The sequence below is a fragment of the Dipodomys merriami genome, unplaced genomic scaffold, assembly GCF_024711535.1.
Source record: "Dipodomys merriami isolate MVZ:Mamm:240054 unplaced genomic scaffold, mDipMer1.0.p SCAF_1, whole genome shotgun sequence".
NCBI lineage: Eukaryota > Metazoa > Chordata > Mammalia > Rodentia > Heteromyidae > Dipodomys > Dipodomys merriami.
In genome coordinates, this window is record NW_027202270.1 from 113,014,503 (window position 1) to 113,040,465 (window position 25,963).

General features: G+C 35.3%; 1 pseudogene; it reads right to left on the bottom strand.

Annotated features, from left to right (window-relative positions):
• LOC138823728 (NAD-dependent protein deacetylase sirtuin-1-like) overlaps positions 1–8,035 on the bottom strand; it is a 43,615-nt pseudogene extending 35,580 nt beyond the window's left edge.
• Positions 8,036–25,963: the final 17,928 nt, after the last annotated feature.

A 25,963-nucleotide genomic window follows, 5' to 3' on the forward strand; every position in this document is an offset into this window, starting at 1 on the left:
TCTGTCCTTCAGCTCTTCAGCTCAAGACGAGCACTCTACCATTTGAGCTACAGCACCACTTCTGGTTTTCTAGTGGTTTATTGGAGAGAAGAGTTTCATGGACTTTCCTGCCTGGGCTGGCTTTGAACTGCGATCCGCAGATCTCAGCCTCCTGAGTATCTAGGATTACAGGCGTGAGCCACGGGCACCTGGCCTAAGTGGTTTTTATACCTCATATTTCTTAATTTAAATGAAGTGGTCTTCTCATCTCTCAATTACTTAAGTCATTTGCTGTAATTTTTACAGATAGACTCTATCAGACTTTTATTTATTTCTAATTCGCTAAGAATTCTATGTCTTTTTCTGCTAGTATGAAATTGTGTTGAATTTGCTTTGTTTTATTGAGAAAATACAATTTTGTTTTCAGTCTATGAACATGTTGAGTGATATTAGTTATTTTGTTAATGAAAGTGGGTACCTGACCTAACTCTGTTTTCTCTTTCTCCAACCCTGTTTCCTCTGAGTCATTCTCTTCTGCAGTTCCCTTGGATTCAAGGAATGGCCAGCATGATCAATAAACACAATTGTCACAAGAGACTATCCCAAGCAACAGCCGTTCTCACAGAGCAAATCATCCATGATGGTATTTGTCCCCCTAAGTGGGAGTAATTATTTTGTGATGAGACCTGAGGCTGTACCACTAAGCAGGGGTAATAATCTCATGGCAACTGGATTGTCCCCTCAAGTGTCAACAATGATAACTTCTCCAGAATCATTTTGAAGAACCAGAATTCAGATAATGATCAACCACACCACAAACTTACAAGACTACCAGCTCTGTCAGTCAGAAAACACCCAAACCTTGCCTTTTGTTAATTTATTTTTCTAAAAATCCAACATTCCTCTCAGCCTTGAAGACAGAGCTAGAATCATGGAGCCTATTTATTGTCCTAACCAATGTGACCACACATGGTGTTCCTGTCTTGTCTTGCTAATCTCCTTGTCATATTGATACAGATGGCCCATCCTGGTACACTGGAGCTCAGGGAGCTGGGCCTTCAGTCCTAAAACTTCAGTAACATCAAGTTGGGATGTGTAATTTTTGTTAAATTGTTTGGTTATGTTTCATTCTTGTCCTTATATTTTGAATTATTTTGACTAGCTCAGAACTAATGTCATTTTTTTCTCTCTCAAGAGAGAATAGCATCTTTTTAGAGGCTGACTTACACAATGAACATGATTACCTTAATCTTATTTTATTTCTTTCATCAATCATTTATGATATACTAACTTTACAGTTTCTAAGTTTTATCATTTAAGTTCTTCCCAACTCTATTCTTTGATTTAAGAATTTTTGTTTACTTCTACATCGTGTTGGTGGTTATATTACCATTCTTTTGTATTTAAGTTTTAGCAAAGTCTTTATTTTTATATTTCAGGGTTAAAGTAGTAAGAAATAGAGAAACATTTTCCACTCATCATTAAGAAAATGGGAGTCAAAAGCTCCTATGTTATCAATATTGGCATTCATCATCAGTTGTTTCTCACTCTCTTGTGCATAAACAAGAAATTAAGATGCTTACTCTGTTTTTATCTGTATCATTGTTCTTAGTAGAAATATGTGCTTCCTGTTTTTTCTTTCATACAACTTTTTGATTCATATAGGTTCAAATCATCTACTTTACTCTTAGTTGCTTGATTGAACAGTGTAACAATTACTTCAGCCTGACTCTTCTAGAATATGAAAAGGTGTTACTGGTAACTCTGATAAATTAACTGACTCTTTTTGTGTTCATGGAGGTTTTTCAGTAATTTCCAAAAGTTTAACAGGATTACAGCAAAGTTGGCATATTCTCCAAATTACCTATGGCACATTCATTAATAATGATATCAGAGCCTCCAAAAAGCTTGACACCAAAATGCAGATCAGACAATGGTGGTTCCCTATTAATATCTGGAGCTTTTCATGGGGCATGGAACTTGGAATTAGTGCTACTGGTCTTACTTAACAATGAGGAGACTGATGTCATCTCTGCCATATTTCATGGCTCTATGAAATTGTTCTGGTAAATTTTCAACAAAAATGACAATCTGGTTTCATATGAGAGCAAGTGATTCATTAGTTGCACACTTAAGACATCAAGGAAATACCTGGATAAAAATATCTTGTACAGTTTCTCAGTCAACTTTATAGTTACAAATCAGGCAAGATGCTGTTGCAAAGGAACCATGAAGTTGAATTATCCTTTGGAATTTTGTAACTTGTTCCAAGTTATCCATACTCTGAAAATAGTTGAGAAGTAGTTTTCCTTCCTTATCTGATAAGACTATAAATTTGTGACAGAGAGATGATTGGAACTGTCCATGATATAGTTCCTTTGCAAACATGAAGAATGCTCTTGGATCTTTTCTGAAATAATATCAAGCATTGCTTGAGGATCTGAAACGTCTGGAAGACCTGCTGAAAGTGTAAATACCATTTCTTGATCTGAAGTCAGGTATTCCGCATAAAACAGATACTCAGCTTCCGTTAGAACTATTATTATTTTTTTCACTATTGAAGTAATTTCACAGCATCTCCAACTGTATTAATAGCTTGTCTTTCTTCCCCTTGTTGGTGGTTCTGAAAGGCTATTAATAACAATCTGCCACAGTGTCATACCATTCAATTCAAGCAGAGGTGCTGCTTCTGGCAGTAAATCTTCAAGAATTGTTTGAATATGTGTCCCAATCCTAAGGTATTGCTGAACAGAATTATATGGACCTTTTGGTGGCCTTTTGGTCTAGTTGCTGGGGCTTTCATGTACAGCTCTGTTATCCTCATTACTCTCACTGGAATGAAAACCATGAATGATCATGTCATCACTGAACAGAAGGTTATCTTTGTACTCACTGACTCTTTGGTGGCCTCTTCCTCCTGTTTATCAATTTAAAAAATACTCTAAATTCTTTTGCTTTTATTTTATTTTTTACAGACAGGGTCTCACACTTTTGCCTAGGCTGGTGGTCTTTTATTCAGTGCTCATATACCTGCCTCCTGAAAAGCTGAATTGCATGAATGTAATACCATGCATACATTGATTTTAGCTACAAGCTCTCTAATTAGCCTGCGCTGAGCACAAACTGATTTCCTTTCTATCTCCTGAGCAACTGGGAGTACAGGCATGTGTCAGGATCAAGAATGAGATGAAGGCTTGATGCTGGTGGCTCATGCCTGTAATCCTAGCTCCTGAGAAGGCTGAGATCTGAGGATTTCAGTTTGAAGCTAATCTAGGCATGAAAATCTGTGTGACTCCAATCCCCAAACAAGAAGTGGAGTTATGGGTCAATTGATAGAGTTCTTGCTTTAAGCAAGAAAGCTCAAGGACAGAGCCTGGGCTCTGAGTTCAAGCCTCAGGACAGGTGAAAGGCTGCCACAAGAAAAATAACTGAGACACATTGTCAGATACACAGGAAAAGGAATTTAATGTCAATTACCTGACAGGATACCTTGACGGGCTGAGAGTAGCAGCTACAGGGGACTACAACCCTGCTTCTATGGAGTTGGGGTGCGGCATAGGTGTGGTGTGTGTGTGTGTGTGTGTGTGTGTGTGTGTGAAAGCAGGGGATTTTGTTGCTGTGAGGCTATATGGTTGCAGTTGCCTGTATCACCCGATAAGGCCTGAGTCAGCTAATTTCGGGGAAGGGCCTGTGTTACCAGATTTCGGGGAAAGGCCCTGCTGTAAATCAATAGCACAGGGGCTCCTAAGGTGGAGGTGGTTAGGCTAACAACTGGAACACAAACAAAAACAGAAAAAGAAAAAGAGAAACAAGAATGAGGTGATATAGAAGAGGAGTATGCAGGGGTTCAGGAGAGGTTGCATTCCACACATACACAACTCTTACTGAAAACCTATCATTGTTCAAAAGCACTTCACGTGAAATAATTTCATTGATTTCAAATTCTGATCATTCTCAGTATTTAATGCATCTTTACAGTAAAAGAATAAATTGTTTTATTAAACCAATTATTTAATAGCAAATTTTCCCAATATTTTGGATGACAAAAAATACATTTACAACTTTTCATCATTTATGTTATAGAAACAATATACAAGATCTTTCCATTCACATATTGGAATTCTAGTCTTCAGGAAGAGAGTAATTGTAGAGAAGATGTTAGCTCATGAATGAATCTTCATAGTGGAATTAATCCCATAGCAAAAATAGACTAAAGAAAAGTTGGAAGAGTTTTGAGGTTCCAGTTACAGAACAGTATTGCCAAGTAGAGACAGAACAATGATTCTGAGGATGTGTCAGAACAAAAACAGAACCAAACAGAAGACACTGTCTTCTAGAGAATATACAAATCATCATAAACACAATGCCAATAGGCACTGTGGAGAGGAGAGGGCTGTTGTAATTAGGTCTCTGAGGGAAATGATAAACAATGATAAAGCAATCCTTGTTACAAGGTGGAAGGAACATTGTTAGATTGCATGCTTATGCCAATAATTTATAGAAGATAGAAACTGTGGCTGACATACTTGGATATTTTGTTGAAGAGATTTTTTAAAAAACCAATGTGCAAGAGCATCTTGTTTCCTCCTTACTTGCTGCTTCTAATAAAATGCAAGAAAATTGAAATGAGTTGAGAAAAGGCATTACCACGCCAAAGGAACCACAATTTAAAGATGTGGAAAATTTTGAGCCTTTCCATAACATAGAGAATATTAAGAATGTAGCCAAGCTGATATTTGCCAAAGAGATTAGCAGGGATATGAGCAAGAGACCTAATTAACCATCCTAGCTAGGATGTTGACAGGTTGAAATAAGTAGATGAAATTAATGAAAGCAAATTTGGGGGAGTCTAGGTAAATTGCTATGAAGTGTAACTTTCAACCTTCCCCAAATTAATAATGTCAAAGCTTTAATCTCTAATGTTCTTGTATCTGCATGTCATTGGCACAAAGTCAGACACACATGATGAGATTAGAGAACCTAATATGTAGAGACAGGAGAAAGTTTTCTTTTTCTCTTTCCAACTTGTAAAGCTAAAGCAGGGAAGCAGCCATAAAGAGCCAGGAGGTCGGTTTTCACCGACCTGATGACAGTACCCAGATCTCTCAGTATCTGGCAATTTGCAGTAGAAACATGAACTAAGAGAGATAATCATATATAGAATTTCTTGACAATAGTTATAAGTAGAATCTGAAGATGCATTCACTTATAACTCTGGACTGACATTAAGTATAGTTATTTCAAGTTAAATTAGATAAAAACATTTTGCAGGTAGGTTCATGATATATACTCATAGCCCACTAATAGGCATTATATTTTATTCCTTAAAATTATCCTATGCACAAAAAAATGAAAAGAATATTTAGTGGTAATATATTTTAAAGAAATTTATTAAAAGTCCATTGTTTTTTTTCTTTTTAAACTTAATTTTATTGTCAAGGTAATGTACAGAGGGTTACAGTTGCATGTGTAAGGTAATGAGTACATTTCTTGTTAAACATTATTGCCCCCTCCCTCATTTTTCTCCCAATTTTCCTCCTCCACACCCCCCACATTGCAGAGTTCATTTCCAACGTATTGTCTTGTGATGATTGCTTATTAGATAAAAGAAGTCACTCTCACTTAAATTTTTTACATAAATATGTATGTGTAAATATATGCATAATATTCTGCATAAAATAGATAAAATTTGACCCATTTTTATTTAAGAAATTTATAATTAAAGTAGCATATAAGATTACCACAAAAATGTACTCACTACTTATGTAACTGTAACCCCTCTGTACATCACTTTGACAATAACATTAAATTTAAAAGATTAAAATTTGATTCTATAAATATTTCTGAAAATCTTACAATATAAGAAACTCTGAGCTGGGCACTGGTGGCTCATGCCTGTAATCCTAGCTTAACCCTGGTGATAACACCTGGCTTGGGTAAAAATCATTAGTTTTGTCATTAGGCTTTTCCTGTTGCACCTGTCCAATGTAAATGACACACTGCTTTCTGTAAACCAGGACTATTTTGCCAATGTAGTGACCTTTATAGTGTCCTTGCACAACTTGTACCTCATCATCCTTCCGATAGGCATAGAATGCACATTGTACTTCAGTCTAAACTCACTGGAAAGAAGAAAAGATGGAATCTTCCTGGAAATGCAAGAGGGTGTACTGAAATGCCTTTTCTAGTCCTTGAATCTGACCAAAGTAACAAAGGGATTAAACTTTATTTTGGCCACGCTAGCTTCAGCCATGTCTGAAAAGGGGCAGCCCACTCATATTTTTTTTAATAAAAGAATACCTAAAATACTTTTCAATGACATAAAAGTATTATAAGGATTGTATCTTGTAATGACTTTGAAAGAGCAAGCCAGAGGCATAGCTTAAGGGCAACAGTACTCATTTTACAGATAGATTAGAAGTGAATTCTTAACTATTGCTAGAAAGGGAATGCAAAGTTTATTGATTAATGGTTGCTAGTACATAGTTTGCAGAGAAGGAATCTGGAATAACTTGAGAAAAATCTTAACCTACTTCACCTCAATTGTAGATGAAAGATTTGGGCCAGCATAAGATATACCTTAAGACTTGCTTTATATGCAAGTTATAAAAGTAAGATGCTTCCATATCTGGTAAATACAGTAAGAAACTTCATTTTCTTCCAAGTCGTCCAACTTGTTAAAATACCATAGTGTTTATTTATTCCTGCTAAAAATTAAAAGTGGCAATTAAATTACTTATTCATCTGCTCCTGAAAAAGACATACTTGTATATTGTCTTTTTAAGCATTTGTTTTTATTCTGTGTGAGTGAGTGTACATATTCTGAATAATACATTTGGGACTTGTCTAATACTATTTCTTAGTTTATTTAGAGATAAAAATGACTCTTACATGGAAGGAAAGACTCAGATTTGTAAGAAATCTTTCATTTCTATCATGTGTATACTGAGAAAATCAATTTGGAAATAACCTATATAACATCCTAAAGTAAATGCAAACCTGCATATATTTCTATGAGGTCTCGGTTGAAAATAAGGAGAGTAGGATGTTAGTCTTTTGTAATACAAACAACTAGTGTCCATGCATATGGAAATACATAAAGCTCTGCTCAAGATGCTTCTTATGGCTCATTTAATTTAGTCAATTACAAAGGGGGAAACAATTAGCCAATGAAATGTTACATGTGTCTTCTAACATGTACCTACCAATTAGCAGAGAAAGACTAGCATAAGTAGAATTTGAACTCTAGTTCACTAAGTTCAGTTCGCTTTCTCACTATAGTGAAGCTTCTGTCCCAGAGCACAGAAAGACATCAGTGACATGTTGATTTCTCTCACCCTTCTGGTTCTAATTCTAGAAGCAAATAGGATGGTTTAACAATCAAGTCCACATTTACTTAGAATTCATTGATTATATATTAAGTACAACAGGAGGAAAGATTCCAACACAAAGGCAGGATTCTCAACTTCAATCCTCCAAAACCATGGATTTTTTCTTTTATTTCTTTTTTATAATGTCAAAGAGATATTTCAACAGTTATCATTTTCATATGTAATGAACACTGCAATAATATTACAGAGGAACACTAGCCTAACAGTAGACTAAAGCTCCAAATATCTCTAAATAATTGAATTGGTCAATCACCTAAATTTAAAATGCATCTTAAATGCATCTGAGTTTGCATATGCATGTGTACACACTCCACCCAGTTGCCTGCAAATTTTCACACACAGTTACACAAACACACATTCATTTAGCAGTAATTTTGTTAATAGATTGATTTATCTCAAGCTTTCTTATCTGTGGTGGACAAACAGATTTGGTCATCATCCAGAATGGTATCATTCTTAACACCTATCTTAAAACTAATTGCTCTGCTCTTTAAACCATGCACCACTTAAAATAGTGATTCCATATCCTAAAACTTGAAAAAAAATGTGTATATGTGGCCATATACACAGAGACACCAATGACATGAATTCTTAGTTTTTTGGTCTCCTATTATGTTACCAAAAACAGCCTCTTCTATAACCTGCGATTGTTGAAGTTCCATCATTCCTACTTTCGCATATGAAAAAATAATAAACCAGGGTTAAATTATACTATATACTTACTTAATGCTCCAAAGAAAAAAATGAAAATGAGATATATAAACAAATAATTTTGCTGGTAAAGAAAGAAGGAGTTACCAACTCCTTTTATGTGTAACTAGCTCAATTATAGGCTGGAAACATAGGGTAAAAGAAGTGTGGGAAACAGAAAATGGGTGTGGGAAAAATGTACATTTTAATAAAAACTAGACATTATCTTTGATTAATTTTAACTCTATTCAACTTGATGTGTTGAAAGCATGTGTGCAAATGAGTATGTTTTACCTATGATTTCCTTATGACCCTATCCTTCAACCTGATGTATGGTTTTGTTTGTTTTTTTGTTTTGTTTTGTCGGTTGTGGGTCTTGAACTCTGGGCCTGAGGACTCACCTTGAGCTCTTCAGTTCAAGGCTAGTGCTCTACCACTTGAGCCATGATGCCAATTCCATTTTCTGGTGGTTAATTGGAGGTAAGAGTCTCATGGATGTTCCTGCTTGGGCTGGCTTTGAACATGATCCTCAGTTTTCAACCTCCTAAGTAGCAAGGATTAGAAGCATGAGCCACTGGAGCCCAGTATGCTGTAAGTTTTGCTATGTGCTTACCTTGCATACTACTGTTTTCAGAAAACACAGCAAAATGACATATTCAATTGCATTTACCATCTACAAACCTTGAATGTGTTAGAAAATGAAGCCACTTCTAAAGAATAAGAAATATACATATCATTATTCATTTAAAGTCCTAATAAGTTCTCTAATGGAAAGGCAGAAGGCTCAGTGAAATCATGGACTCTAGATATTTGACCTATCGCAGAGCAATTTTCTAAAATTGAAAGGAAAATGTCATCAGTTTAAATGAAAATACTATCGAACAAGGGAGAGAATATTGTAGCCTTAAAGTTTAAAGTGACATCGAGAAGACTTGAAATTAAGGCATTTGAAATTAGGTATGAAAAAGAAATTCTTTTGAAAATACTTTGCATGGAGAAGGCTGTTTTATGAAATCCTCAAGATAACTGACAAGAGTCAACACCTTACAAAGTTATCTTTACACCTTTTAATAATTTGGAAGATATGACAGGAATGCATTGAAAAATATATGCATTTGAGTGAGATGACAATATTTACATATCAGCAATTCTATTCTAACTTTTTCCCTGGATGATTATTGTGTTTCTGTATACATAGAAACACTGTAGTAGGTATCACACTATGCTTTCTGTTGCTAATAAAAAATATTACAGTTTTATTAAGTTATGTCAGCTCACAGTTGTGGTCCAATGTTGAAGGACTCAATAACGACATTGTTTTCTGACAGAATACAGAGGCCCTGTAGTGCATTGATCACCTGCAGAGAAAAAGTGAGAATGAGAAGCCAAACTGGGTTTTATAGCAGACCTCCCCTCAGTTAACCTACTATCTCACCAATCCATTAATTATATTAATGTGTTAATTCATGCATGAGGGGCAGTGCTCTAATTACCTCTTAAAGGTTCCAGCTATTCCAGGTCTTAATGTTTCATAATGAGGGATCTGATTTCATGATTTCATCCTGAGTTTTCCAGTGAACGCTATTCACAACATAGCAATATTCATTACAATACTCCAAATAAAAACGTTTGATGAACTGTCCCTAAGCAAGGGCTGTGGGGGTGGGGGAGTGTAGGATTCAGGTAATGATCATCTCTGTGTATCCTCCACCAAGTCTAGATACAATGGGTGACATCTGTCTTTTAATTGGCCTGAGGATGAAGCCACCCAAAGAAGAGTTAAGAGACAAGAAGAAACAATAGCAAGAAAGAAAAACCATTTGAGACCTTATCTTGGGGTTCATTTTTCCTAACATCAACTTATCTGACCGTTTCTGCTTGTCTCAGACATATACTTGTTATTGCAAATAAGGAAAATCATGGGAGCTATGTTTCTTTGGGCCTGGCTTACTTCACTTAATATAATTTTTTCCAAGTCTTTCCATTTCCTAACAAATGGGGCAATATCATTCTTTCTGGTGGAGGCACAGAATCCCATTGTGTGTATATACCACATTTTCTTGATCCATTCATCAACTGAGGCATCTGGGTTGTTTCTATATCTTAGCTATAGTAAACGATGTTGCAATAAACATAGTTGTTCTGGTAGCTTTAGTATGGTCTTGTTTGTGATCATCTGGGTAAATACCCAAAAGTGGGACTCCAGGATAAGGTTTCAAATGTTTTTTTTTTTTTTCTTGCTATTGTTTCTAACATATTTATAAGATGATTTCTTTGTTGCTTTGTACGTCCCTCCCCCAGGCTATAACCCCTGCTTTCACTGTATTTGATGTTGGTATAATTTGTGGAGGGGAAGGGAAAAAACAAATCGTTTAACTAGGGATTCAGGTGGACCCATTGCAACAATGAGATGTACAAGACGTTATGTCGAAAGACGACGAACTTTACAACTTTGGCGGGTGGGGGTGGAGAATGGAAGTGCGGGATGGTAAGGGGAAACAAATGAGGAGGCAACAATGCTAGAAAAGAAATGTACTCATTACCTTGCTCATGTAATTGTAACCCCTCTGTATGGTATTTTCACAATAAAAAAAACTTATTAATAATAAAAATGGAACAAAAAATAAAATGAATAAAAGAGACAATAACTTCAACTAAATTTGATTTCCAATGATGAGAACTGGGAGCAGATGGAATGATGTCTATGGTAGAGCAGGTCTTGATAGTGCATGCTGACCAAGTGTCGTTTTCTCAACAATGGGGATTTCTTCAGATCTAAAGATTACTTCTGGAGTGAAAGAAGTCCTGGAATAATTATACTAGATACCTTGAGAGGTGGGAGTTTAGAAATAATCTAGTTTAAAAAAAAGAAATAATCTAGTTTAACATCCAGTTCATGGACCATAAATGGCTCATGTAATCATTTGGTATTCTGTGAGACAGCTTTTGCACAGCCCCATCTTCCTGAATTGATCATTTGTATGGCAGCAAATGGTGTCACTGATGACATTTGGATATCCAAATAGCCAAATGGCCCTTGGCAGGAAAAAACATTCTCAACTCCTTATAATATCAGTACCAATAATAACCTCACAAAGTAAAAATTATTTATAGACATTACAAAGAGCACTGGTTTACACTTTGAAGATCAGTAAGACTGTTATCTTCTCTCTGAGACTCCCTTATAAAGAGATGATTCTGAAAATCCTATTAGACATGTCAAAATTCAGTGGAATTAATTGACTATCATAATGATAAGAGTATATCACATGTATCTCTCCCATTTTCTTAAATCAATTACATTATGATAGTATTGCATTGTTTTTTTAAGGAGATTGGTTGGGATTGGAAAGATGGCATAGAGTGAAGAAAAAGGTGACATTGATCAAAATGGATTACATTCACAAACTGACATGTTAAATTAAAATTCTTCTGTACAATTACATAAGGATAATGAAAATAGAATTGCATTCTATATTTATTGTTAAGCATTATTTCACCAAATTGATGGACTCCCACCAATAATCAAGGCCCAACTAAAGCAAGGATGTACATTTATTCAAGAAAAATGATCACAACTAAAACACTGGATGTTGGATGATCTTAGAAAGAAGTGAAACACCAGAGATGTTTGCTGAAGAAGAGAAAGATTTGCAGAGAGCTATGATAGTAATTCACCAAGAAACAGACATAAATGTAGAGAAGCAGAGCTCCATACAGCTATGCAAGGTTCAGTACACAAGGTTCCTGAAATATATTTTCAGGAATGCCAAACATATCAGCCACAAATCTTACTTCAAAAGAGCTGCAGGAAGGAAGAGAAAGAGAAAGTTACCTTAAAAAAATAGTTTGGTATAAAATTAAATTTGCATTCTATAGCAGATATTGATATAGAAAAGAGAAGAAGCTTATTGAGGTGATGAAATATTTTCTTGATCAAATTGTTAATAATGATGGGAGTGTAGATTGGCCACACTCACTAAATTGTAAATTTTGTTCAGTTTAGCATATAAATTATTCTATGGCAAAGGCAAAAATTTCAAACAACTCTTTAGTATCATGTAAATATTTGACATGCTTTTGAAAAAGAGAGAAATGAATACTAGGCTTTTTTCCCTTGAATACCTGTTTTTAATATTGAAGGCTGGGTGACACATGGTAAATTGAGGAGAAAATATATAATTCCTTCAGAGTTTTACTTTTCCAGCTTGCTTCAGATACTAAGCAGTGAAACAGAGAACAGATCTCAGAACATTTTCAGTGGAATTACAAACCTGAAAATACTGTCTTATATGAAGTGATTAAAAACGCAGAAGTAATTTGTGTGTTTGGGATGGAATACACAGAAAAGTAAACATAGACTGGACTCTGGACAAATTTAGCATTTTAAATTGGACCAGAAAGAAGGATTGACTTAGAACCATCATGATAAGGAAAATCAGTTTAAACCTTAGCTTTCAATAAGTAGAAAATGGTTAAATCTAATAAAAAATCTGAAATAAAAAGACTGAAAAGTGTCCATTACAATAAGGAAATAAAAATTTATTAATGATGTCAAGAACAATAATCCAGGGATACATGGTATGCAATGAGTTCTATAATTTTGAAATTTGTAATTATTAAAGAATGTTCAAATGCTGATAGAACTATCAAACCTGGAGAGAGATGAACAAAGATCCAGGAAACCTAGTGGAAGAGAAAAACTGGACATTATGGCAAGGGATGACCTTAGAGATGGAAAGTTTACATTATTGTTGGAGGAAATGATAATAGATAAAACTAAAGTAAGTATGTAGATTTGATGTCAAACCAGATATTTTAACTGGGTCATTTATTTTCTAAATGAAGAGTCTTACACTGTGACTGGCATTGAGTATCCTTATATACTGAGCACAGCACAGATAAACTGAAGCTCAGAGAGCCGGGAAAATGGACTAGCCAGAAATTTCCTCATAGAACTGATTGTAGGATGGGTTTTTAAAAATAATATATGAATATATTATAAACAATGTAAAATATAGAGACCTATATATGTATATATACATAAAATATTTGAGACTAGTTTTTTCAGTACAATGCTATTTTATTAATTATAATTTCTGACTGGAGGTAGAATGATCTAATCATTACACTAACAATAGTTTGCATCTATTAAATAAATAGTTATAATGCTCTGTTAAAATACAGTTGCAAGATTTTAGTTTATTAAGGTGAGTGCTAGCAGGGAGAGATCAATGTTATTGAAAGAAGGTTTTTATTATATTTTGTATTTTCTAAAAGTGAAAAACAGGGAAAATACTAAGTTTGATCATGTGAAAGAAGTAAGGAGAAAATCTAAGCCAAAATCTTCATGGAAAGGTAAAACATGGCCAAGTAGAGTTTAAAATTGATTAATCTGAGTAATGTCCCTAGGCTATAGGGTGATCTATATTAGCTGGCACTTCATCATAGAATAACTTAGGGATAGAAAAATATTAGCTTGGCATGTGAGAGCTAGACAAAAAGGTACTTGGTACAGTAGATGTGGAAATATTGGCATGAATATGAAAGATACATTCTTGTCTAGACAAGTTCTTTACCATCTTTAATAATCAGCTACCTTGCAGAAGAAAATTGTATACCCAGGCAAGCTTTCTGAGGCTAAAAACATAAAATTCAGAATGTAAATAAGGTGATTAGTAGATAGACTGCCAGTTTACATCTTTGGGTGTTTTCTCTGAGAAATTTCCACTCATTGTCCTAAGTCAAGAAGATGATGGCTAATTGATTCTTTCAGCTTTGGGTTTTCCATAATTAGTTTTACTATGACGCATGGGGAAGGCAAGGAGAAAGAAGCAGAAAGAAAGAAATAATATGCATTCATGTGCTTACATCTTTATTGTTATTGTTTTAATGTACTATGTGAAGCTATTTCTTATTTCTTTCATTTTTTCTCTTTTTTCTCCTATGGTTTATCCCTTGTCACTGAATTTGATTTTGGCACCCTGTGTATTGTATATACATATGTCTGAATTAGGGAAGGGAAGGGGAACAACAAAAAGGTGAAACAAAAGACAAAGGGTGAACCAATGTAACCACGATACTCACAAGAAAATATGTTTGAGATGAACTTTACAACTTGGGGGCAAGGAGAGTTAGGAGGGGAGGGAAAATGAGAGGAAAAACTATGGAGGGGGTAACAATTTTCAACAAGAAATGTACTCACTACCTTATGCATGAAACTGTAACCCCTCTGTACCTAACTTTGACAATAAAATAAATTAAAAAAGTGAAATTTAGTGTGGTTATGAAGACACTATTGCAGGAGACAAAGGAGCAAATGCAATTAGGTTTCTGAGTAAGCAAATCTGAATAATTAAAGATCATGTTCAGAGGGTAAGATGTTTGAATTAATGACTGTATAGGTGATAAGGTTAGAGTATTGACAGGTGTTAAGATGTTAGAGAAGAGAACTTCATTTGAGATGAAATGCCCAAGGAGGTAAGAGGTTAGAGCTGAATCTATAATTAGAGTGGACTCTGAGGAAATCTAGAATTACAGCAAAACAAAAAAAAATCTTACAGCAGAGGGGAAAATACAATCTAGACCTAATTTAAAAAATAGCCAGTGCTACAGGGGGCCAGTGGTTCACACCTACACCCTTAGCTACTCAGGAGGCTGAGATCTGAGGAACGTGGTGTGAAGTCAGCCCAGTCAGGAAAGTCCATAAGACTCTTTTCTCTAGTAAACCATCACATGGAAGTGGAGCCGTATAAATCAAGTCATAGAGCACTAGCTTGGAGCATAAAAGCTCAGGGAAAGTCCCCAAGCCCTGAGTTCAAGCCCCAGGACCAGCACACACACAAAAAGAGTTCTAAGAAAATGGCAGAAATAAACACATTTATAAGATTATTTCTTTGTTGCTTTGTATGTCCCTCCCCCACATTATAACCCCTGCTTTCACTGTATTTGATGTCGGTATAATTTGTGGAAGGGAAGGGGAAAAACAAATCGTTTAAATAGGGATAAAGGTGGACCCATTGCAGCAATGAGATGTACTAATCGTTATGTCGAAAACGAACTTTACAACTTTGGTCCGGGGGCGGGGGGGGGGGGGGGGGGGGGGCGGGGGGAGGTGGAGGGGGAGGGGAGGCGGCGGGGAGAATTGGATTGGGGGGCTGGGGGAAGATGGGAAGGGATGGGAAGGGGAAACAAAGGAGGATGCTACAATGCTTGATAAGAAATGTACTCATTATCTTGCCCATGTAATTGTAACGCCTGTGTACAGTATTTTCACAATAAAAAAAAAGAAAGAAAATGGCAGAAATAAAGAGAGACAAGGACGATAAGAGAGATAGACACACACAAACAAGCAGATAAAGTGGAGAGGGGGTCTCAGTGGTACTTAGAGTGATCAAAACATTGATAGATATAAGATATAAAAAATGCATTTGGGTTTGCATGGTGCAGGAAGCCTTGCCTTACATAATGTCTAATTCTTAACTTTGGCATTAAAAGAATCATTTTTATACTTTGCATTGCTGTATTATTTATTTATTTATTTATAGTTAAGTTCTTTAAGTAGTTGTAAGGGGTTTCAACAAATGAGTTTGTAAGTACAGTGAATCTTGATCAGTGTTGCCATTTTCATCTTCTCCTCATCTTTCCTTAACCCTAGCCATCCTCTCAAGTCAACTGCTTCCATTTTTACATAATTACTTACATTGGGTAGGATGACTGATTTTACCTACTCTTCCTCTATATTATCAGTTTAAATGGAGTTTTCATTATTTTACCCCTCAAAACTTAACAATTTTCAAAATGCTCCTTAGAATATATCTATGTGAAATCTTTTATAGAAGTCCAAAGATACTTCCTTTGCTACAGTTAGTGATTTGTGAGTATTCCATTGTCTTTGGCCTTGGGAATCCAAAACTTGCACGCGAGGTTTCTTAGTTTTTGAATTTAGTCTGAGAGTCTCATGGTTCTGAGAACTTTAGACTTGGTTCAAAACATACTACTGGGATTCATTTTGCCTAACATCAACTTATCTGACCGTTTCTGCTTGTCTCAGACATATACTAGTTATTGCAAATAAGGGAAATCAAGATAAGGACTCAAGTGGTTTTTGTTGCTTGCTATTGTTTCTAACGTATTTATAAGATGATTTCTTTGTTGCTTTGTATGTCCCTCCCCCATGATATAACCCCTGTTTTCACTATATTTGATGTTGGTAAAATTTGGGGAGGAGAAGGGAAAAAACAAATTGTTTAAATGGGGATACAGGTGGACCCATTGCAACAATGAGATGTACAAGATGTTATCTCCAAAAACGAACTTTGCAAATTTGGCACGGTGGTGGGTGGAGGTGCTGGGGACAGGGGGTCGGGGAGAGATGGGAAGGGATGGTAAGGGGAAACAAAGGAGGAGGCAACAATGCTTGGTAAGAAATGTACTCATTACTTTTCCCATGTAATTGTAACCCCTCTGTATGGTATGTTCACAACTAAAAAACAAAAAGGACATACTACTGATTTACCTGATTCCCAGTGTTTTCAAGTAATTCCAGTGTCCTTCAATACAGTCAAACTGACACAGAAGCAACCATCACAAAACTCCATCTCTTCTGTAGATATGTGTGTATTAATCATGGCTTATGCCTATGATCCTAGCTATTCAGGAAGTTAAGCTCTGAGAACTCTTAGTTTGATTCTAGATAGGACAGAAGAGGCTATGAGACTCAATTCCAATTAAGCACCAAAGCAACAAGATTGGAGCTCTGGCTTAAGTGGTAGAGTACTAGCCTTGAGCAAAAAGCTCAGCGATATCATCCAAGCCTTAAGTTCAAACCTCAAACCAGCACATAGAAACAAAACAAAATTCAATTATAGCATAAAATATTCTTTTTGAAAAAGTTCCTGTCTGTAGTTTCATGGCTCATGCTCTGTGCTGGTTTACAACTCATTAAACCAAACTACACATCATCTTTATACCATAAACAGAATCACATAGGTGTATAGTAAATTGGTCCTCTTAACTCAATGTCATCTTGTAAGCTTCCTCTCAGTTTGCATTATTTAGAAAGCTTCCTTTTATTCCTCAATGTGAATCTTCATTTAAAGTGTCTATAATATTTTTAAGAGTCTTGATTAATAACCTTGAACTTAAATTTCAACATTGTAAGCAGAAAGATGCTTCTACAGTGAGGTTGCTGAAGGATTTAAGTGAATCTTGACTATAAAATTGTAGTTTCTAGTATTGTGCAGTATGTCCTCTACTAGTGGCCTGGATAAAGTCACAAATAGAAATACAACTTTTCTCAAAAACTTACATTCTATAGATTTTTCAAATTCTAAAAGGATTGAATAAATAGGGCAACAAAAGGAGCTGAAATTTGTCCTGGACCTTAAAAGAAGTTTAAAATTCTGTGGGAAAAATTATGATGGGGATTTAGTGTTCAGTACTTAATTAGAAAACACCTACAGGTGTTTAGGGACCACTTTTGGAGATAAAGCTAGAATGCGACTGAAATCATAGAAGTGGATATACATTTCAACAGTGAAAATGCATATGAAAAGCAACAACAACAAAGAGAACCAAGAAGAGAATAGAGTTCAAGGCGTGGACAGTGAAAGACAAATGTGAGAAGAAGTGTCCTGCTAGCTTTGAAAATTTGAGCATTTTCAAATGCTAGATTTGAAAATTGATGAAAAGGAAGGGAAAATCAACAGTTCTCTATCTGAGATGATAGATGCGGATATAATTTCAAGAAAGACAAGACAAAACATGTATTCATGAACCCCAAATTGTTAAAAGAGAAAAAAAGGAAAATAACATTTACTTTAACAAAGTACAGGTGACTTTGGGCATACGTCACTAGATAAGAATGCCTTGTGTGAAGAGGGAACTACTGAAGAAATTAGCAGGGACAGATTATATGGAGACATTAAAGTTTTGACTATGAAAGAGAAGATGGAAATATGCCACCCACGGGAAACAGATTCATGTGAAAATATTTATTTTGTAGGACTAGAAATTTCTATTCAATTTCACACAGTATGAAGACAGCACATTGCACTGCAATTCAATTAAATGTATTTACTGTCATTGCTGTCATGTGTTTCGTTAAATTCTGAGGGTTTTCAGAAACCTTTTCAGAATTTCATAGCTTAGGGCTCACTGGGTTTTCTTTTTCTTTTTCCGATGGTGGTGGTTGTGAAATCTCTTAAATGATCCTACAATATGCCACATGTGACCTCATATTTGGGAATTCTCAAACTTTTGGATACTTTTCAAATTTTTAACAAGATCCTGATTGGCTTCTAAGATCAGAAAACATTGGGTGCATTCAGAGTAGTATAGCTATAGACAGGAATTTGTAATTTTGTTTGTTACTAAGGCAAGAGATCACAAAGTAGAGTTCAGGGAATTGAGTCATATGGTATAACTAGAAGAACAAGACTTATACAAAAGTGGTACCACAAAATTAACCAAAGAGTTCATGATCATAATTCACTTGTATGCCAAGAAACATACATTTTTATTACAGCAGCAAAAAGAAATGTTAGATTTTGTGAAATGTTTTATTTTCGAAAGTACATTCTGAAGGTAGTGTGTATGGAAGTATCAGGTCAATTGTCACCGATCAAATGCTTTGAAGGAACAAAGGAACATGGAAAAATCAACTATTGACCTATGCAATCTTAAATAAGGAGAAAGTAGAAGATAATTAATTAAGATAATGCCTTTTTCCTGTTTTAAAAAATCTTTAAGTAGTATTGCTCATTAACTCTTTAATGTATATATATATGTATATATATAGATACACACACACACACTCACACACACACACACACACACACACACACACACACACACACACATATCCAGGAGAAGACAGAAGGAGAAGATAACAGTTCCATCCCAGAAAAGAAAAATCTATAAATCAGAATCCAAACATGCTTCACCTGGATCTCAGACTCCCTGTTTTCAGAGTTGTGAAATATACATTTCTGTCATTTTTGCGCTACTTTGTTTTAGCAGAGAAAGATACTGTTTCTTTTGCCCTTCCCTTCCATTTTTTTCTTTTCCCTTACCTTCCTTTTTCCTCTATTTCTTCCTTTCTCCCCTTGTTTTTTCCTCCCTTCCTTCATCCCCTCCTTCCATTCCTTTTTCAAAAGCTTTGTGCTTCCATTTATGATGAAACCACTTTGTTGGTGTAGTCTTTACTTTTAAGACATACTAACTAATTCCATTCATTTCTGGTAAGTTTTCTTTTTTATATGTTGTCATTTATCTTAAAAGGTAACATGCTCTTTCCATAATCTCATACATTAAAATTTCCAGGTAAAATTTAACTTATCTATAATTTCTTGGACAAAACTCATTTGGTTCCATTAAGGACATTACTCAATACCAGTACCATGAAGAAGAAAATAATTGCTATTGTTACTTATAAATGAAAAAATGGGAAAATAGAGATAGTCAATTGTTTACTTAAGAACTTAATTCTAATAAAGAACAGAACTTGCACTAGAGACACAATGTGTCATGGTATTTAAATTAGATTCCATTTTAACCTGCCTAGTGTCTAGTCACTTCAGGTCTTACTGGAAAGAGAGAAAATTGGGACACTAAATATCAACTAATAATGTCATTTGCAAAAATGAGATCCCAAGTAGAAGAGCATTTAAGAGATTTTTTAGAAGGGTACTATGCCCACGAAGGTGTTGTACAAAAACTTGTCAGAGTTTGGATTACATAGGTAGGGAAGACCTTATTAAATCTATTTCAGAGCCAGAGAGAGATTGAAAGGAACATGGTTAGGATAGATAGCAAGAGGATGTTTAAACTCAGAAGTAAGCTAATGGAAAATCACTGGAGGACCTCTGAGGAAGATTGATCATGAAATCAGGCCATTTGTGTTCTCTAATTTCTACTCAAAGTAATCTCCTATCAACTCACAAAGACCAGTTTATAGAGGCCTTATCTGGATATTTCTTGATGATTATATTTCCAAGAAAGGAGTCTCTTCCCCATGTCTTATAGAAAGCCATGCTTATGAGGTAGAATATTTGCCTCTGGAAGGAATAAAGAAAACAGGTTAGAATAATTTGTTTTCTAATGTAGATGAGCTAAGGAAATGGGTAATGGTGCTGAAAGAAAAAACTGTTCAAAGTTTAGTTAAGTAGAAGGAGATTGGGAAATATGTGGTTGCACTAAGATTAAACATTTTAAATTAATGGCAACTTCCAAGTGACTTTTCAATAAGCAAAATGGAGTGACAAATCATCTTATATATTCCTTTGTAGTTGTGGAAAATAGAATGGAAGCCAAAGTAGTGAATTTTCAGTAGAGTTAGGAAATAGAAGATATATATTTAAAGATGAACTAAGCTCAAAAAACTATTTTCTAACTTGGAGCAAAGGAGCATGGCTGAAGAAAAGGAGAAGCATTTTAGGTATTGGAGAGGAATCCCTGAGAGGAGCATTTGTGAAGGATACAATAGGACCTTAAGAAAGAGGGAAAACTTACTGGTGATAGTGGTATAGATTCATTCAAAATAAGTGAGATCAAGTAGGTATAATGAGGCTATTAACAGAATAGCTAATAGAAAGCTTAGAGAAAAAGAAAAGAAAATTACAAGAAAGCAAAAACAAGAAGAAAAGCACTGATTTTATTTTTAAAAAGTATTCTTGGACCAATTGTCTATTCCTAGAACAGACCTGAAAGACCTACAGCAATCTGTCTCTGAAATCATGGAAGAAAAGCAAATTTATGAGCTAGCTTCAGTCACAACAGGACTAGTTTAGGAGACCAGCATTTTTATTTTGTTATGGAATGACTTGTAACTTTCTGTAAATTACCTATATTCTTTGTACTATACTTTCTTTATCTTGTGAAATTGGTTATTAGCTGGAGGGTTCTCAATACATACTTTTCACATCAAAACATTTGCTTCTTGGTACTTTAATGAGTATTATGTAGATATCTTAATATCTATACATTAGTGATGATCTATGATACCTTGAAACATCTTTCACATATGGTGCTTATACCTAGGAGCACTATAGAAACCATGATGCAATAAATTAAAATCTGCTCTGTCCCTTGTCATTAAATATGTCAACTAAAAAGCAACAGGGATATTTTAACTTTGTTTTTATCTTTTAACAAAATTTCAAACTAACCTGCTCCAACCTATGTCATATTCCTGAAATAAACCAGGCTATATTTTCCTGTTATTATTTTAATGAAGTAGCAGAAAAAAGAAATCAACTCACTATAGCTACATATGGAACCAACTCAGATGCCCTCAGTAGATGAATGGATTAAGAAAATGTGGTATATACATTCAATGGAATTCTATGCTTCCATCAGAAAGAATGACACCGCCCCTTTGTTAGGAAATAGAAAGACTTGGAAAAAAATCATATTAAGTGTAGTCAGCCAGACCCAAAGAAATATAGGTCCCATGGTTCCCCTTATTTGCAATAATTAGTATATGTCTAGGATAATCTTAGCACATGACCAGAATAGCTCAAGAGCTATGTACATATGACCATATAAGATGATCTTAATTGAAATGAACCCCAAGATACGGACACAAGAAGTTTTTAGTTGTTGTTTTAATATACTATGTGATTGTTTTGTTTCTTTTCTTTTCTTTTGTTTTTTTTTTCATCTTGGGCTTGAATTCTGGGCCTGGGCTCTGTCCCTCAGCTCTTCAGCTCAAGGCTAGCGATCTACCACTTGAGCCACAGCGCCACTTCCGGTTTTCTGAGCAGTTTATTGGAGATAAGAGTCTCAAGGACTTTCCTTCCCGGCACTGGCTTTGAACCACCATCCTCAGATCCCAGCCTTCAGAGTAGTTAGGATTACAGGCGTGAGCCACTGGTGCCTGGTTGATTTTTTTGTTTCTATTGTATGTTCTTCCCCTATGGTATATCCCCTGTTGTCACTGTATTTTATTTTGGCTCCCTGTATCTTGTATATACATTTATCTGATTTGGGGAAGGGGATTAACAAAATGCTGAAACAAAGACACAGGATGACCCATTACAACAATGATACTCACAAGACACTATGTTGGAAATGAACTTTACAACCTTGGGCGAGGAGTGGGGAATGGGAGAGGTAAGGGCAAGTAGGAGAAAAGCAAAGGTGTTAACAATGTCAGACAAGAAATGTACTCATTACCTTATTCACGTAACTGTAACCCCTCTGTATAGCATCTTTACAATAAAATAAAAATAAAAAAATCCCCAAACCAAATGAACCCCAAAACCCTAAGAACTAACGTAAATCAGAAAGCCTACTTTGAATATCCTTCACAGCATTAACTTAGTAGGTGGGTAGTTAAAACTCAATCAAAGAATAAATCCAGGAGAAATTTCTCTTGCTATATGAATAAGTAGATAAATTTTAACATGGTAGGCACATTCCATATGTGAATATATCTTCTTCTCCACTAGAAATTCGCTATATTAATTGTGATAGGTTGAAGAGCAATGGGAAAGATAAGACAAACTTAATAGACTAATACACACTAAGATGATTGTTCATACCATTGGAAAGGATAAAGAGTAAGGCATCTCTGCAGGGTTCATGGTTGCTGAAAGAATAAAATGTGGTGGAATTGTGCAAGACTATTTCCTCCCAACATCTTATTTACTAATATGGCATAAACTTTCATTAGTGTAGAATTTTAATAAGGGACTCATATGTTTGTGGGGTTGTTATAAGGGAGTAATATCTGATCTTTTTAAAGAGAATTTTACTAAGGAAAATTCAACATAAGAATAAAACTGGAAACATATGCTTTCAGGTATTCCTATGGCAAAAATCTTTCTGCCATTTGTATTTATTACAAAGACATTTGTCATATATGAGGGCTTGCTATTCCAGTGATAAAGTTATTTTGTGTCAAGAAATCTACTGACCTTCTAGTACTGTCAAGCTTTGTTTATGAGCATTTGTTAACATTACCACCTATTGACTATCCTCTGTTTTCTTGATTATATTACAAAATAATGTATTTAGAAAATGACAGATAAGGGCAAAATAACATCTCTTTAAAAAATCTTATTACAGTATTTCCAAAAAATAGAGTTTAAAAAAATACTTATTATTTTTGAGCTTGAATTCAGGGCCTTGCACTTGCAAGTCAGGTACTCCACTGCCAAGCCATTCCTCCAGCTCCCCTCACCTAATTTTTTTTTACTGGCAATGATGAAATAGTCTTGCTTTCTTCTAAGCATGCAGCGGGACCCTGATTTAAATTTTAAATTAATTAATGCAGTTTCATTTAAATTTGGGACATAGATAACAAGTTATTGATACGTTGGATTTTCCTTATGAAGTTTCTTAAAAATGATCAGATACTATTCCCTTATAGCAATTTAACAAATGTATTAGCCCTTTATTCAAATAAAGAAATGGAATATATTCTTGAGATGCTACTAGGCCTAACTAGTCAAAGCTAGTCAAGGAGTAATGAAATACATATTATAGCTTAAGAAATTTAAATTATAGCTTAAGAAAACTGTATTATTGAAGACCCAGCACCTGGTAAATCACTTAACATATAATTGTAATACTTCATTCACATATTACATTTTAGAACCCTAGGTTATTTTTCTGTTCTACACTTTCATTCACATATCCAATATAATGAGATGACTACTGTGGTCCTTTGCTTTACTCTTCCTCTTTTCTTCTTACCAGATTACTGAAATGCTCTCGTGGGGTGCCCAGAGTTTAGTCATTCAGATAACTTTCTCTTTGTATAGGCAGATTACAAACATTAGAAAGTTCCCTTAAATTGATACTTGCTTTCTTTCTCAATTGTTGATTCTAGTAAAGCTAATTATTCTATCTTGGCATCTGGGAAGAGTGAGTTAGCTCCTGAAAATGATCTAAACAAAAGTGACCTTTCCTGCTATGAGATACTAAGAACTGTGAATTCCAGGAATATTAAGGTTTCAGAACTCTCAGCACAGCTTTTTCTAGTCAGCAGTTGCCAACTCAAGTTCTAACTTCTTGAGAGAAGTCCTTGCTATCAAGGACTTGGAAATGCTGTAGCTCTTTAAGGTTGCTGAGATGTCACTGCAAGTTGTTCCTATAGATGTCTGAAGGGAAATAAATTGGTAGTCGTTTGAAGGCATTTAAAAAAATCGTACTTAATCAGTAAATAAACGCCATTACAGCTACAACCCCTATGGTTTTGCTGGCATTTAATGCATGCCTTGATTATTTACTTGTTTTTCAAAAATGTATTTTTTAATATTTATAAAAAATAGCTGCTATTTCAGAGAAAAAACTGAATCAATTAATTGATTGTAACATGCATTTTTAGCTATAACTATGAGACCAAATTACACTTTTAACAAAAGAAAGCAATGAGTTGGATTAAATTTCCTTTTCCTCTCTTTTTTCAGCTTTAAGATGGTAAAGAAAGAATTCTATATAATGAATTTTAACTATTATGGGTGTCATATAAAAGTCACCACCTTTCTGATCCTTCAGTTTAGCATAGGGATTTGAAAGGATTACCAGGCGAGTGTTAAAGGCTGAGATCTTGGAAAATGTTCTCTCATTCTGCATGTACAGATTGTAGCCATGGAGCTTCTCATGACAGAAAATTAATAGACCATCTTAATGACCCTCTGATTTTTCCTGTTGCTCGAGCAGCTGACTCAATCCCCAACAGCTATAATTAAGGAGAGCAATCTGTCCAGGAAGATCGCTGTTCTTGTTAATTTGGTAAACTCCCATACTGGCTTTCCCTATTATGCTGTGTAGCTGACACACACATAGTCTTGAAAGCTTTTTGCCCAAGCAAACTGCCAGGGAATAAAGCTCCACACAATTAGTTGGTAGAATGAAGATGAAGTTTGGGAAGCTAAGAGCATTGCCTCACTATTTTCAGTTTTGAAACTCGTTTTCATAGGGCAAGTAAAATAGAAATACACTAGGGTATTTGTAAAAATAAAAATATGTTCTTGTGTTATACCAAAATTCGGGGACCCCCAGAAGACCACCAGAGACCACGATCAATGTAAGCAACAAAGAGCCGGTTTATTGCAAGCTCGAGCTTGGACCTCTGCGCACATGGTAACTGGTGACGCTAAGAGGCCCTGAGCATAGAATCAGGGCCGTTTTTATAGTATTGAACAAACAACTTAAGGAACTTTTACATAAGAAATTACATGATTGGCTAACATTTACATTTTAAGCAAGCTAAACTGGGCAAATAATGATTGGTCGATCTTTACAGAAAAAATGTCCTTGGTCCATAGCTTGACCGGAAAAAGGTTACTAGTCACACCCGGACCAACAGAATGCATGGCATGTCTTGCCCCGGGCTCTGAAGAATGGGTTGGTTAACGTCCTAGGTGGGTGGGGGGGGCAACACCACTTGGGGGCTAACACCTGCCTTAAGCAAATGCCATCTATGGCTCCAAGAATTGTGCATGGCTTTCTGTCATAAATTCCTAGCATTGGGGCTAAAGTGGATCACGAGTCAAGTCGCTGAACTGAGATGGAGTGTTAAACAAAAATGGAGTTGCTTAGGTTTCTTAAAACATTATAATTCTTCCCTAGGGCCTTACTGCCTTGGCCTCCAGGAGGGGCGTTGCAGCTGTGGGGGATAATTCTGAGGACTTTGCCCCCTTTGTCAGGGCTGTAAACCCTTTGAAGTCTTTTACTAAGCAACTCTAGGCTCCCAGGCTGACATTCCACTACTAAGTAACTAAAACCAGTCACAGTTAAAATCATACAAAAACCATACAATCATCCAGTACAAAGCAATTCATACAGAAGCAAAAATGGCTGTTAGGTGCTGTCATTATATATATATAATATATATATAATATGATTTTTTTTTTTGCGTTCTTCACTTGTATCCTGTAACTGAATCTCAG